The 13,376-nt window shown below is 42.5% G+C and overlaps 1 protein-coding gene and 1 long non-coding RNA gene across 6 annotated transcripts in view; one reads left to right on the forward strand and one right to left on the reverse strand.

Annotated features, from left to right (window-relative positions):
* The window catches only part of SEMA3C (semaphorin 3C), a 154,616-nt gene that overhangs the window by 111,047 nt on the left and 30,193 nt on the right, over positions 1-13,376 (reverse strand). The window lies entirely within an intron of this gene.
* Positions 7,399-12,623, forward strand: LOC120394175. 2 transcript variants are annotated; one of them, XR_005592196.1, is made up of 4 exons: positions 7,399-7,513; positions 7,714-7,918; positions 8,876-9,025; positions 11,769-12,623. It is a non-coding gene; the product is annotated as an uncharacterized LOC120394175 (long non-coding RNA). The 2 variants fall into 2 exon arrangements; XR_005592199.1 differs by lacking the exon at positions 11,769-12,623 and adding an exon at positions 9,629-11,007.

The following is a 13,376-nucleotide window of genomic DNA, read 5'->3' on the forward strand; positions in this document are numbered from 1 at the left end:
CATTATTCCTAGCTGTGCTTCTAAATCTCTCTGGGCTACATTGTGACTTGGCCTATAAGTTGCCACAAGGGGAAAATGAGAGAGGAACCATTTTACATCCATATTCAGGCAAGCCGGATCTTGACTCCAAACATATATAGAGTAGCTCTTATTTCTGTCTGTCTTACTCGTAAATACTTGGATCCTATTACTGTCGTACCCCAAAATCTTGAATGTAGTTAGCCACATAGCATCCCTGTGAGGTATGGAGGTACTATTGTTGCAATTCTACAGATGTGAAAGAGAGGCACAGGAGATACTGAGTAACTTGCCCAAGGTCACACAAGAAGTCTGTGGTAGAGCAGGTACTTGAACTTGGGTCTCCAGAATGCCAGACTTGCATTCTAACCACTGGCTAATCCTTCCTCCTGAGCAGGTGTGTGAGCAGTGGACACAACCTTGGCTTCACCTCTTTAATCACTATCACTGCAGCATGCCTTGCTAATGGCTGTGCCTGAAGGGGCACTGTGGTCCTATCAGCACCTGGACACCTTACCTAACTTCTCTGCACCTCAGCTTGCCCTTCTCATATTTTGAGATCTTGCTTAAATAATATTTGTCACTGTAGTTTGCTCTGAGTCAGCAAAATCAGGCTGGAAATCTCATAAGAACAAGCTCTAAATTGAAATTCCCCACATACTTTTCTGGTGTAGGCTGGATACATCACTGTAAATGTTTATATTTTTTAAATGGCTTGGCTTAAGTTTGGTTCTAGAAACTTGCAGATTTTAGGTGCTTGGGGAGAAAAGAGGTTCTTAGGTTTCCCAACCCGCTATGTCTATTCCTAGGGTAAATATCTTATGGAGAAATACAAGATCAACTCTCCCCTTCTGCTTCCACAAAAGGAAAAACTATTATTTCAATCATATGCTTCATGTATTAGCCAATTTTACTTTTTATTTCTGCCTTTCTGACACTTTTAGGGTACATCTACACAGCAAGTAGGATCTTGCAGCAGCGAATCCCAGATCCCAGTTCTACAGACCTGGGGTCACACTATGGTGCTAAAACAACTGTGCTAATGTTTGGGCTTAAGCTAGAGCTTGAGCTCGGGAGCCTGGGGAGGGGTAGATTTCAGAGCTTAAGCTCCATTCCAAGCCACAATGTCTGCACTGCTTTTAGTGCCTAGCATGAGCCTAAGTCTGTAGATCCAGGCTCTGAGACTCACTGCTGCAGGTTTTGCAGTGTAGTCGTGTAGACATACGCTTAATGTTCCTGGGCTAAAAGTGAAATTCATGGATGGTGAGAGACCACATTGCCCATCCAGAGCTCACTGAAGAGAAGTTGTGTTGGTGATTGTCCCTACAGCACTCTAAGGTCAGTAGTGAAAAGTGGCCAACAGCCATTCCATGTTTTCCCTCTCTGGAAAGGAGCAGCAGCTCCAAAATCAACTTCCTGGCTAGGTGTTATACATGTTGAATTGGAAACTCGTATCAAATCAGCAGGCTGGGAAGGAAACCATAGTGTCTCAAGTACAGTAAACATTTCTCACTCACCATCAGCCTATTGAGATGTTCTGCAATCAAATATTTTATTGCCGAGGCAGGTAGGGAGTATTACAGTTATGTCCCCAGCAGAGAATGACTTTTTCAATTATAATTCAAACACAGATGCATTGCTCTTTTGCAGAAGGACCATGTCTAATTCTATGTCCATTTACAGCATTATATAAAGTCACTGAGATAGTAGTGATGAGTATGACAGAGAGATAGCTAGAGCTTGCATCTATAGTCACACTTGTACCATACTAACAGTTCTTTCTACTGCTACAGCACAGAACTATGGCACGTACAAATATTACAGGTATTTGGTTCAGACCAATCACTAAGTGATGAATTAGGAGACACAAGGGCATTGTTGCCATACACTAAATAGGCTCAGAGTATCTGCAGCAGCCAGTCGCAGGATAAACCCTCAAGCATCTGCTGGCCAACAACCCTCTTGTACCCTCTTTCCTCTCAGGAATGCATATACTATCATAGAATCTCAGGGTTGGAAGGGACCTCAGGAGATCATCTAGTCCAACCCCCTACTCAAAGCAGGACCAAACCCAACTAAATCATCCCAGCCAGGGCTTTGTCAAGCCTGACCTTAAAAACCTCTAAGGAAGGAGATTCCACCACCTCCCTAGGTAACCCATTCCAGTTCTTCTCCACCCTACTAGTGAAAAAGTTTTTCCTAATGTCCAACCTAAACCTCCCCCTCTGCAACTTGAGACCATTACTCCTTGTTCTGTCATCTTCTACCACTGAGAACAGTCTAGATCCATCCTCTTTGGAACCCCCTTTCAGGTAGTTAGAAGCAGCTATCAAATCCCCCCTCATTCTTATCTTTGCAGGCTAAACAATCTCAGTTCCCTCAGCCTCTCTTCGTAAGTCATGTGCTCCAGCCCCCTAATCATTTTTGTTGCCCTCCGCTGGACTCTCTCCAATTTATCCACATCCTTCTTGTAGTGTGGGGCCCAAAACTGGACACAGTACTCCAAATGAGGCCTCACCAGTGCTGAATAGAGGGGAATGATCACATCCCTCGATCTGCTGGCAATGCCCCTACTTATACAACCCAAAATGCCATTAGCCTTCTTGGCAACAAGGGCACACTGTTGACTACTCCTGAGATCTTCTCCAATACTGAGTTAGCAACCCTGCCACCTCTCTGCATCCAAGTGTCAGGGGAGGGATTTCTCCCACTCCTTTTACAAGTGGGGGGCCTAATATTGGGGGATATAATCTTTTGGTTTTGTTTTTAAATGCAAAGTTAACACATTTGAACCCATAGTGGCCACTGTACCTATCTCTGGCACCATGTGTCTGGGTTACTGGGGTGGTGGCCACAGGGGCGGCTCTATGTTTTTTGCTGCCCCAAGCACGGCAGTCAAGCAGCCTTCGGCATCATGCCTGCGGCCAGTCTGCCGGTCCCGCGCCTTCGGCGTACCCACCGCCGAATTGCTGCTGAAGCCTGCCTGACTGCCACCTTCACAGTGACCGGCTTGCCACCCCAGGCACGCGCTTGCTGTGCTGGTGCCTGGAGCCACCCCTGGGTGGCAAAACTGTGAGCTGTGATAACAAACATGGGGCTGCTCTTGCAGCCAATCACTCAGTCAGCAGAGCGTACTGTGCTAGCAATAGACGGAGGTTAGCACCGTTTCGTCGTGTATATAGTCACTTCCTAAACCCCAGCAAGACAATTTCATAGATCCACAAATCTGAAATATAGTCCCAGGTCTGATCCAAATTTGGCTCCAGAGTCAGAAAACAGACTATGGCCCACATCTAATCAACTGAATTATGATACGTAAGGTCAGGGATCCCACCAACTACAAGGCCTTTATAGAGTAGCGATGGCAGTTTCATAGAACCAAACACCTTCTCCATATGTGCCTAATCTTTAAATCATGGAAGCAATTAACTGGATTTACACTTGGATTCACAGCAGCAATTGGATGCTGGATGCACTTTTTGTGTGGCATTGTGGTGATAAGTATTAAGAAGGGCTAATAAGCAGATGGATTTGGCTGGTAAAAGTATGAGGGAACTGCTGACCCTTGTAAAAATGTTAATGATGTTTAAAAGCCTGCTACATTTACAACTAACATTGGGGACGCTTCTGCAAACCCAACAGGATTTTTACATCTTTAACAGTTTACAAAGGTCAGCATTTACCTGTTCTTCCGCCACCAAACCCACCTGTTTAGTAGCAGCCAGTGGCCTTTCTTATCAGTTATCACCACAATGAAACACACCAATCCAGCATGCCAAATGAATCCGGCTCCCAATTGCTGTTATCCTTACCTCTGTATGTCAGCGGCTAAGGGCCAGTTCAGATAAAGTACTTGTATAACCTGGTGATATTCAAAGCAGAAATTACACCCTAGGTACAAATCTACCCAAGCCCCAGCCTCACCCAGCACCCTTCTGCACCTTGAAGGAACTATTGCTGGTCTCTGGAAGAGCCCACTGGCTCCTTGCCCCCAGTTCTTCAGTAGTGTCAATTGTCTGTTCCCCTTTCTGTCTTGATAGAGGTGGGGTGGGGCAACCAGGTCAGGACACTGCTTATTCAACCAGGCAGCTGTCCTAACAAAATACTAGTTGCATTTGTGGGGCCAGATGCATTGAGCTATTTTTTCACTTCGGAATTTTCAGTTTAGTTTATAAACTAATATTATTGTTAATGCAACTGTCATGTTTATTGAAAATACAAAGTGTGATTCACCCATGCATTAGTTCGGTTGTACAGCAATGTATCTCTACTGAGTTAGATCCCATGCGAAAGTGAGGAAAGGCAGGACTGAAACAGTCCCCTACGTTTTCTCAAGAGGACGTAACAGTTTTTATTGTACCTCAACTTTTCTGTTATTTTTTCTTTTTAATATAAGAAACTGAACCATTGCAGCTATATTATAGCAAAAGAGAAATATTATGCCATGTGAGGAATGTGTTTTTAAGGTTGTGGAAAACTGTACACAAAACTAAATTGTGTTATTTGAAAAATATGGTATCACAATACATACACAGCTCCATGCAGCTCCCAGAAAGCTGCTGGCATCTCCCTCTGGCTCCTTGGTATAGGAGTGGCCACTGGGGATCCAAGCACTGCTCCCTCCCTCCAGTGCTGGCTCCGCAGCTCCCATTGGCCAGGAGCCACAACAAATGGGAGCTGCAGGGACGGTGCCTGCAGGCAGGGGCAGCACACAGAACCACCCGGCTGCACCTCTGCCTAGGAGGCAGCTTCCTGGGAGCCACCTAAGGTAAGCACCACCCAGAGCCTGAACCCCAAACGCACTCCCACACCCCAAGCCCCCTGCCCCAGCCCGGTGACAATGAGTGAGGGTGGGGGAAAGTGAGGGAGGGGGGATGGAGTGAGTGGGGATGAGGCCTCAGAAAAGGTGCATGGCAGGGTGCAGGGCAAGGGTGTTCATTTTTCTGCAAATAGAAACTTGGCAACCCTATCAGGAGGGCTTGCTAGTATAGCTACTGACAAGCCCTTTCTAGTGTAGACAAGGTCTGAGGCACAGAAAAATGAAGTGAGTTGCTTCTGTTCAGATCCACAACTTGTGAAGTACAATTTGCCTCATTCATTGTGCAGTTCACACACACATGCACATTCTTTATGCAAAGTTTGACATGTACATATGAGCTTCACAGGCTACCCACGTTCACAATCCTGGTCAAAAGTGTTTGGGGAAAAAAACATATTAAGTAAGAACCAGAGTAAGTAACCTTACTTGTGCTTGGTAGCACTTTTTTGCACAAGTGCATAACTTCAGTCTCAGTTAGGGTATCAGAATCTGCTCTTAAATATACTGGGTGGCAGGTATTATCTTCCCCTATTACATATGGATGTGCACAGAGTCGCCACTGGCATTCCATTTAATAATAATGGCCAAAGTTACTTAAGCATTTGTAAGCATATATTAAAAGTGAGCAAAACAATGAAAGTTTGAGTTCACAATGATTGCTCAGTGCTAATGTTTAAAACTAAGGCCTAAAAGACCCAAACCAATAGAATTATCCTGGCAACAGTCATTGGCAATCAGGGTGACCTTGTGTCTCACATTATATTTTTTCTTTCTCACATACAGTACAATCTGAGCCACTGGAATGGATTTGCTTTGTGTATACCATGCTATGGTGTCTACATTTCTGCCTTAATGTCAGTCCAAGCACAGGGGACATCCCAAGAGGGATTCCAGAAATGTATCCAGGCATCCTCAATACAGGAAACTGAATCAGTGTTTTTGGAGCACAAAAAGAACATAAATGTCTGAAGGTTGAATGAAAATTGTGGGAAATGGCAGACTTGTAATACTTCGCACCACAGTACAAGTGATGGCAGTACTCATAGATGGCAGAGGTCCCAGACATGTATCAGGAAATATGCTATTTGGAAAAAGTATCTGAAACCTGAATTTTGGAGTCCCCTTTTTGCTCACGAAAAAACTCGGCCCTTCTCCCATTGAAATCAATGCCAAAAAGTCTATTCACTTCAGTGATTTAGAGGACTGCTCATTTTCATTTGGAAATGGGCTCATTTTCACTGGAGAAGAGGCCCATATTGGAGCAAAAAATTGTGAAACGTAGTACTACTACTTGGAGAAACAGACTCACTTCCAAACTTGTGAAGAAATGCAAAGAATCAGCACACTTCTAGAATTTTCACTTTTGGTTGTGAATAATTTACACACCTCTGGAGTTCATCCCCAGAATAGATCCATCCTGTGCACTGAATCAGGCTTGTGAAAGTGAAGGAGCTGTTGCTTGTGAAAGTGAAGGAGCTGTTGTCCATAAGAGCCCTGCCCCATTTTTGTAGGCCTTCTTGGAAAATGTGTAGGGAATGAGTCAGGGGATTGCAGAAAGAGAAAGGATGATCTCATGGTTAAGGCAATTGAATGCTGCCATAGAGAATTGGAGTCTTTGCCTCAGTGTTCCTATACGATGCTAGGCAAATCACTTAATTTTTCACAGGTGGTCACTAACTGTGTGTAGTCCTCATTTTCTGGGTGCCTGACTGGAGTCTGATTTGCAGAAGGGCTGAGCACTCACATTGCCATTGAAGTCAAAGGGAGCTGTGCTTTGAACATATACAGTACTAGATGATGTTATGTATTCCTAAAAATCGGGTTCTAGGTATCTCATATTGGGCACCCACAATTAGTAGATTATTTTGACCTTAATCTTTGTGTATTTCTGTTCCTCTGTAAAACAGAGTTTATAATACCCCCCTATCTCACCTGTTGTGAAAATAAATTCATTAATGGTTGTGAAGCTACTACAATGAGCACCACAGAAAAGCTCATAAGGAAATGAATATTTCCATCTTCAGAAAGGGTTTGAGTAGAACGCAGGAAAGAAGGCATGGGGCCACATATTGAACAATTAGGTGAAAACTAAATATTGAATAGCTGCTCCGTGAGCATTTTATATTCTGGGCACAGAATGAGGTAGGGGTACTGTGGGAAAAAATAGCATGTGATCATGTAATTAAAAACTGTATCATAATGCATATGCACAAAGGGCCGGAATTAAGATTGCACAGACAACCTTTCAACTCTGGAATTTCCTAACTTTTGAGTGACGTTGCAACCTTAACATTCTCTTCCCAAAGTTTTTTCCATGTAATACAAATACATAAATGACCATTCCAGTTACATGTTGATGTGAGGGGATGATTGACCTATTACACTAAATGGCTTCCATTTTCTATATGCAAATTATTGTACTTGCTGATTGTGGTGTGGTGTTCACCCCACACCAGCCCTGAAGGTGTTGAAGGGGAAAAAAGGCCAATTAGTGTGATAGACCCCACATGAGAGGATTAGACTGGAGAAGTAATCCCTGATTGGAAGATGAAACTCAGCTGACCAGGTGTGGGCTGGGCTTTTATAAAGCCCGGAAGCTGGAACTAGAAAGGCCTGCAGTCATCCTCTGTGCATTACAGAAGGAAGGAGGGAACCCAGGAGAAGGGCAGAACCCCGGTGAGCCTGGCTCTGAGGGAAGGGTGTACGAAGAGAGCCTGTGGGAGGTGGAGTAGGATATGGCCCAGGGAGAAAACAGTAAGGTTGGGGACTGAGCAGATCTTGGCTGTATGTTGTAGGGTCCCTGGGCTGGAACCTGGAGTAATGAGTGAGCCTAGGTTCTCCTAGCAGCCACTGGTGGAATGGTATTGGCGGTACAGCAGGTCCAATGGGGTGAGGAGTCTCAGAAGGGGAACACACACAGTGACCTGGCTGGAGGGCCAAGTCATGAAAAGGAAGCCACAGCTGCTGGAGCGAGAGAAGGGCCACAAAGTGAGAGGCCAGCATGTTGAGAGACAGCGAATAGAGGCACCAGACCTAGAAGAGAGCTATTCCCCAGAGCAGTCAGGCGGAGGCACCCCAGTGGTGAGTGTACCCCATGACACTGATCTTTGATAATACAGCTTGTCAGCTTCCCATTTCTCATCCAACCCTGGCCCTGAGGAGTGGGGAGACCTAGAGGTCTCTCTGAGAGACAAGAGCCCCAACACCACCACTCAGGACAGGGGAGTCTTTTCATTGACTTTAATAGACTGTGGATTAGGCTGTAAAAGAGCAGGGTGCTAATAATCCTATAGTTCAGATAACATGATAAAAGGTTATTCCAGTATAGTTTACACTATATTATAGTAAACCCCAGGTTTAGTCTGTATGGCATGTGTATATACAAAATAAGGTCCTGGCCTGTGCACACATTGCGCTGGTGAAGCACGCTGCCAGAACTAAGGTAACCCAGGCCACTGATGTAAACTATAAACACATGTACAGTAGAAATAGTACAGTGGTTTTGTTTCTAGAAGAAATTGTGTGTTTATAATGTCCTTTGATGTGTATTATAAACCTGTGAACAAAAGGCCATGGGGTCCTCTGGATGAAACTTCAGTCATAAATACTATATGTAAAACTGTTTTATAAAGAATTGTGGAATAAATAAACAGTGACATATACATCACACAAAACATAGCTTGGTTACTTTTGAAAAACTTGCCAAGACAATCTTTGGTTCCCACAAATTACAAAGTATTGTTTTTGAGATGGTAAAAACCTTCTTTAAAACTAGTTAGTTATTTAAACTGAAATGTGTATGTTTGAACAGACAGGAGATTTGAATTTACATTGAAAATCTTTTTCATTGCTCTTAAAACAAAATACCCGAGCTGTCCACATTAGAATTAAACATGAAATAAGTGATAGGGGTGGGGGATTAGGAACAGCTACAGCTCTCATTTCTATCACTGAACTCAAACAGAACCTACTTTGGTGTTCTAAAATATAAATCCTAAATATATTCAGATGTTGTTTTCACCACTCATTTCCAAACAGGACTGCGTGGATGTGCCAAGACTTGCTTTGAATGTATTTCCTGCTCTATCTGGAAGGGAAGAACAGAGAATCTAGTGAGAGCCTCTTCTGATGAGATGTCCACAGCAATTTAAATAAGTTCAGAAGATCTGGATACATGATATGTTCTAGGTAAACAGCCAAATATACGCTTGCCTAACTGAACCACTGGGGAACTCTGAATTTTTTCAGGATCACCCATTTATAACTGGAATAGCACAAGTCTTGCTGGCTGCACTCATTCAAGCTGAGGCACTCCTTTTCTTGCCTAGCTATATGCCCCTGTTTTGACCTCACTACAATAATATATACATTGGCAGAAATTGTGTATAATGTTTACACCAAACAGGTGATAAAATATCTTATTCCGCGTGATGTGAAGGCTGAATGCAAATTTAGTTCTTTAAATTGGAACCTACAGCTTGGTCCATCCATGGGACTAAAGTACAGATTTTCCCAGTTGAGCCGAGTGAGGGAGAGTGAAGAGATCATGCTTGAACAGTACTGGCTAGAGTCATCTTTCTTACCAGGAAAGTGTGTGTGTGTTGGGACAGGGGTGGGGGGCTCTAGAGGCACTGCGCAGTAGTATTCATTTCTATACCTTGTAGTGCAGAAGATATCTGACCTGGTCACTGGTCTACCAACCATGCAAAAAATAAAGGTAATTTACCAGAGGGGCCAGAATGCTTTCAATATCCCAACTCATACTAGGCCTGTCTCGTCTTCTCTTTTCAGATCATATTCAAAACCATGGTCCTGACCACTTGTTGGTATTGATGGAAGGAGGGTGTCTCGGCCCAATTCCCACTGACATTTACCATTCAAATTTTATGCAGGGAAAACATAGGATCTGGCCCATTGCAGCTACTGTGAACAAATAGGCAGGGCCTGGGGTTCTCAGATGGTATATAACACCATAGCCCTACTTCAATTGAGTTATGCTGATTGACACCAGCTGAGGAGATGACCACTGCTTCTTTAGTCCACAAATATTAAAAGAGATTAGAAAAAGACCAACATACCCTGAAATTGTTCCACAGTAACATCTCCAGTATAACCAGCTATCAACAGCCTGATCTTCAATGAACAAATTACAATTTTGATTAGCTTTTACAAACATTCATCTTTTGCTGCCTAATTCAGGCTGCAAAACCCTTTCAACTAAATGACTTGCTGTTGTACAGTGTACCATTAGCGTATAAAAACCTGCTGCTGTAAGCATCCATTACCACAAAGCTGCTAGTGACATATTGATTTTCAAGCTGCAGCTGATCCCCCTTGAGACTACAGAGCATATGGCTGTTTGTTAGACCTGCTGGGTAAAACATGTTGATGACAAAAGAAAAAATGAAGTCCTTTATTGTCGGTGTGACTTCTTGTTTCATTATTTAAAAAAAATATATTAATTGTATTTAGACTGAGCTCTCTTAAGTACAGGTTCTTGGTCTTTCTCTGTATTTCAGCAGTAGTTGGTAATGCTCTAGTACTATGGCTCTAATAATTAAACACATTAGAATTTTGAACCAAAGCTAGGTATTGGAAGACCGTATTAGGCAGTATCTCTTTTTACAAACTTGAATTCAGACTATAGTAAAAGACGTGCCTTCAATGGGTTTTGGATCAGGCTTCGAGAAAAGAACACCTGTAAAAGAAATTTCTTGTTTACCCCATTGAGTTCCTTCCAATATGTCTATATATTGGTGTATCATAACGTCCATATTTAGCACAAAATCAGATTCATTTACACTTTTGAATATTAACATGTACAATTAATTTTTAAAACCTAGATGTAGGTGACAAGACCTCAGCAGAGGTGCTCAATAGGGACGTGCTTTTTTTTTGCTTTCTGTATCTAGTCATCGAATACTTGCATAAACTCCAGTCTACATTGAGCAGCAGATCCGTCTGCACTGAGCAGAATGCTTAAATGTATGACGCAAATCTCAAATTCAGAGTTAGCAGAATGATGACCCTTAAATAGTGCAGCCTAAATGTAAACCCCCATTTCTTATACTTTATTTCATGATGTTCAGCCAATAACACTTTTATTGCTGTATTTACAGCTGCTGTTTCTACATGCTCTGAGTTGGTATGGAAACATTCTGGACATGGTGGCAGTATAGCGCCTTGAGTGACTGTAAAGAAGTAGTTGCTATTTCAGCACACTAGAGGGAGTGCAGGAAGTTGCTAACCAGGCTCCGTAGCTGATTTGAAGCTAACGTTGCAGGAGTCATTAAGGGCAAACGTTCCTGCGTGTACCACATACCATTTTAATTAGAAGCTGTAAACACCTGGCCAATCAGTAGTAAGTTCTGTCATAGGTACAAAACTGGTCTCCATTTGAGCATCAGTCAGATCCAGCCCAGCCCTGCAGGGAGAAAACAGAGCTGCCTTGGGTAACTCAGACTGAATTGGGTGGGTGGGAGGTGGATCTCAGTGCAGTTTCCTGTACATTTTACAGGGATTGAGACTGGGAAACACCATTCAGGGGGGATTGGAGGTGTACTGCATCATGGAACCAGAGACCGTGTGAGCCTAACAATTGCAATAATTGTCAAGTTTTCTTTCTTATATGAAGTTGTGTATGTGATCAGTGTTGTGGAAGCTGAAATAACTGGTTATACAGTACAACTAAATGCTTTATCTACTTGTCAATATAATACAAAGGGTGAGCCCACATGAAAGCTTAGTTTCCATCTACTATATATGGTGAGAAGAATACATAGAACCTTCTTGAACAGCATATGACTGATCTGGTAGCTCTCTGAAAGTAGATCAAGACTTTAGTTCCAAAGATGTTCTCTGGGTATGACAAGGAAGGAAAGTGGTTGTTTTTTTGTTTGTTTGTTTGTTTTAATTCTTCTTCTCATTTTAGGTCTGCAACACAAGATTCTTGTATCAAACAATTGTGTTTCCACTATGGTTATTTCAGGCATCAGGCTTGAAGCATCCTAGACCAGCTGCACATCATTCTGGTTCCCTGATACTTCTAATTGAATACTCATAACAAACTAAGAAGTGCTTTTGCCCATAGAGCTTAGAAGCTCTTCTGGCTTCCATTCTGCTTGCTTCTAGGTGGACAGACACATCAGAGAAGGAGATATGCTAATGAAAGGAAAACTGCAAAGATTTCTACCTACACTTTAGAAAGCCCAATAAATAGTTATTAAGTAAGGATACACATTATAGATATATTGAAAATGAACATTCAAAGATGTTGTAGAAATGCTGAACCTGCTGTTTTCTACCACAATGTTTAGCTCAGTCAGATTCAGTCAGAAAAGCAGGATACAACAAGAACAGAAGTAAAATGTTTTAACACATCTTAGTGCGTTCATAGGGGTGTACTGTGATTATAGTACCCAGGCTGCATGCCACAACAACCAAACCTTTACCCTTTCTTCACTTCCTCAGCATAATCCCACAGTTCAAGTACTTTCCTGGTTGTCAGAAAATAAAACTCAAACCACTTTTCTTTTTAATTTAGTGACCTCCCTCACTCTTGCCAACTTGTTCATTGCAGGATCATTGGAAGCCTGCCACTGTACTGCACTGGCTGTTGTCCTCAAGCCTCACTCATTTCAATCATTACCTCAATTAGAGCTATCCCATGATGCATTGTGAATTTCTAACCTCTGGAAAGCCGTGTAGCACTTAAGCCTGGCAGATCTACTAAGTGTACAGTGGAGTTTGCTGAGTGTCAGCAAAGGAAGGAAATCTGTGAGCAAAAGTTACTTTTGGTTGGATATGCTAGGAAACTGAACCCGTCCAATCTAAACTTTCAAAAAAAAGTTTGATTCAGTTTAATTCAACTAAAGTTTGGCAGAGTCATCTTCACTGTTTTTTTTTTTAAAAACTAACCAGTTGGTCAGAGGACAGATATACATATGTTCAGTAGCTCTTGAACTTTTCCTAACGAGTCTGGCACATGTTTAATTGTAAAGTCATGCACTTCTAAAGCTATAGTGTGGGTGAGAAGCCACAGTTTGGTATCAATTGCAATTCTCCCACCCGAAGACTGTTAACAAAAGTATGTTCAGTGATAGGATAGACAATGATTGTCAGCTAGCTTGGTAGCACTCATGGATCTAGGCAAAGGGTCAAGACAATTCAAGTCTTTCACCTCATTCCCAGTGCTGACATTTCAGTACAGTAATTGGGAAAACTGAATTGTTGGCGTGCCATCTTTTGCATTAATGTGCTAGGCTTTCTGTTTCTCTCATGTGGAAACTAAAGAACTAGTGGGTCTCTTCAGAAAGCTTATAGAGTAACCCCTAGCCTGCTGGCCAAGATTTTCTCTTAATAAACTAGCTGATCTGTCCAAGACAGCTGTTGCATATGATGTCCTAATTTTTATAAGTACTGAGTCTAATAGCACCCACAAATCTTGGTAAGGTCAACACCTCTAACAAAATCTATAGCAGACTGTAAGTGTCCGATTGCTGTCAGATTTGCCTACACATTCAGTTCCCAACTATTGTCT

The sequence above is a fragment of the Mauremys reevesii genome, linkage group 1 (assembly GCF_016161935.1).
Source record: "Mauremys reevesii isolate NIE-2019 linkage group 1, ASM1616193v1, whole genome shotgun sequence".
Lineage (NCBI taxonomy): Eukaryota > Metazoa > Chordata > Testudines > Geoemydidae > Mauremys > Mauremys reevesii.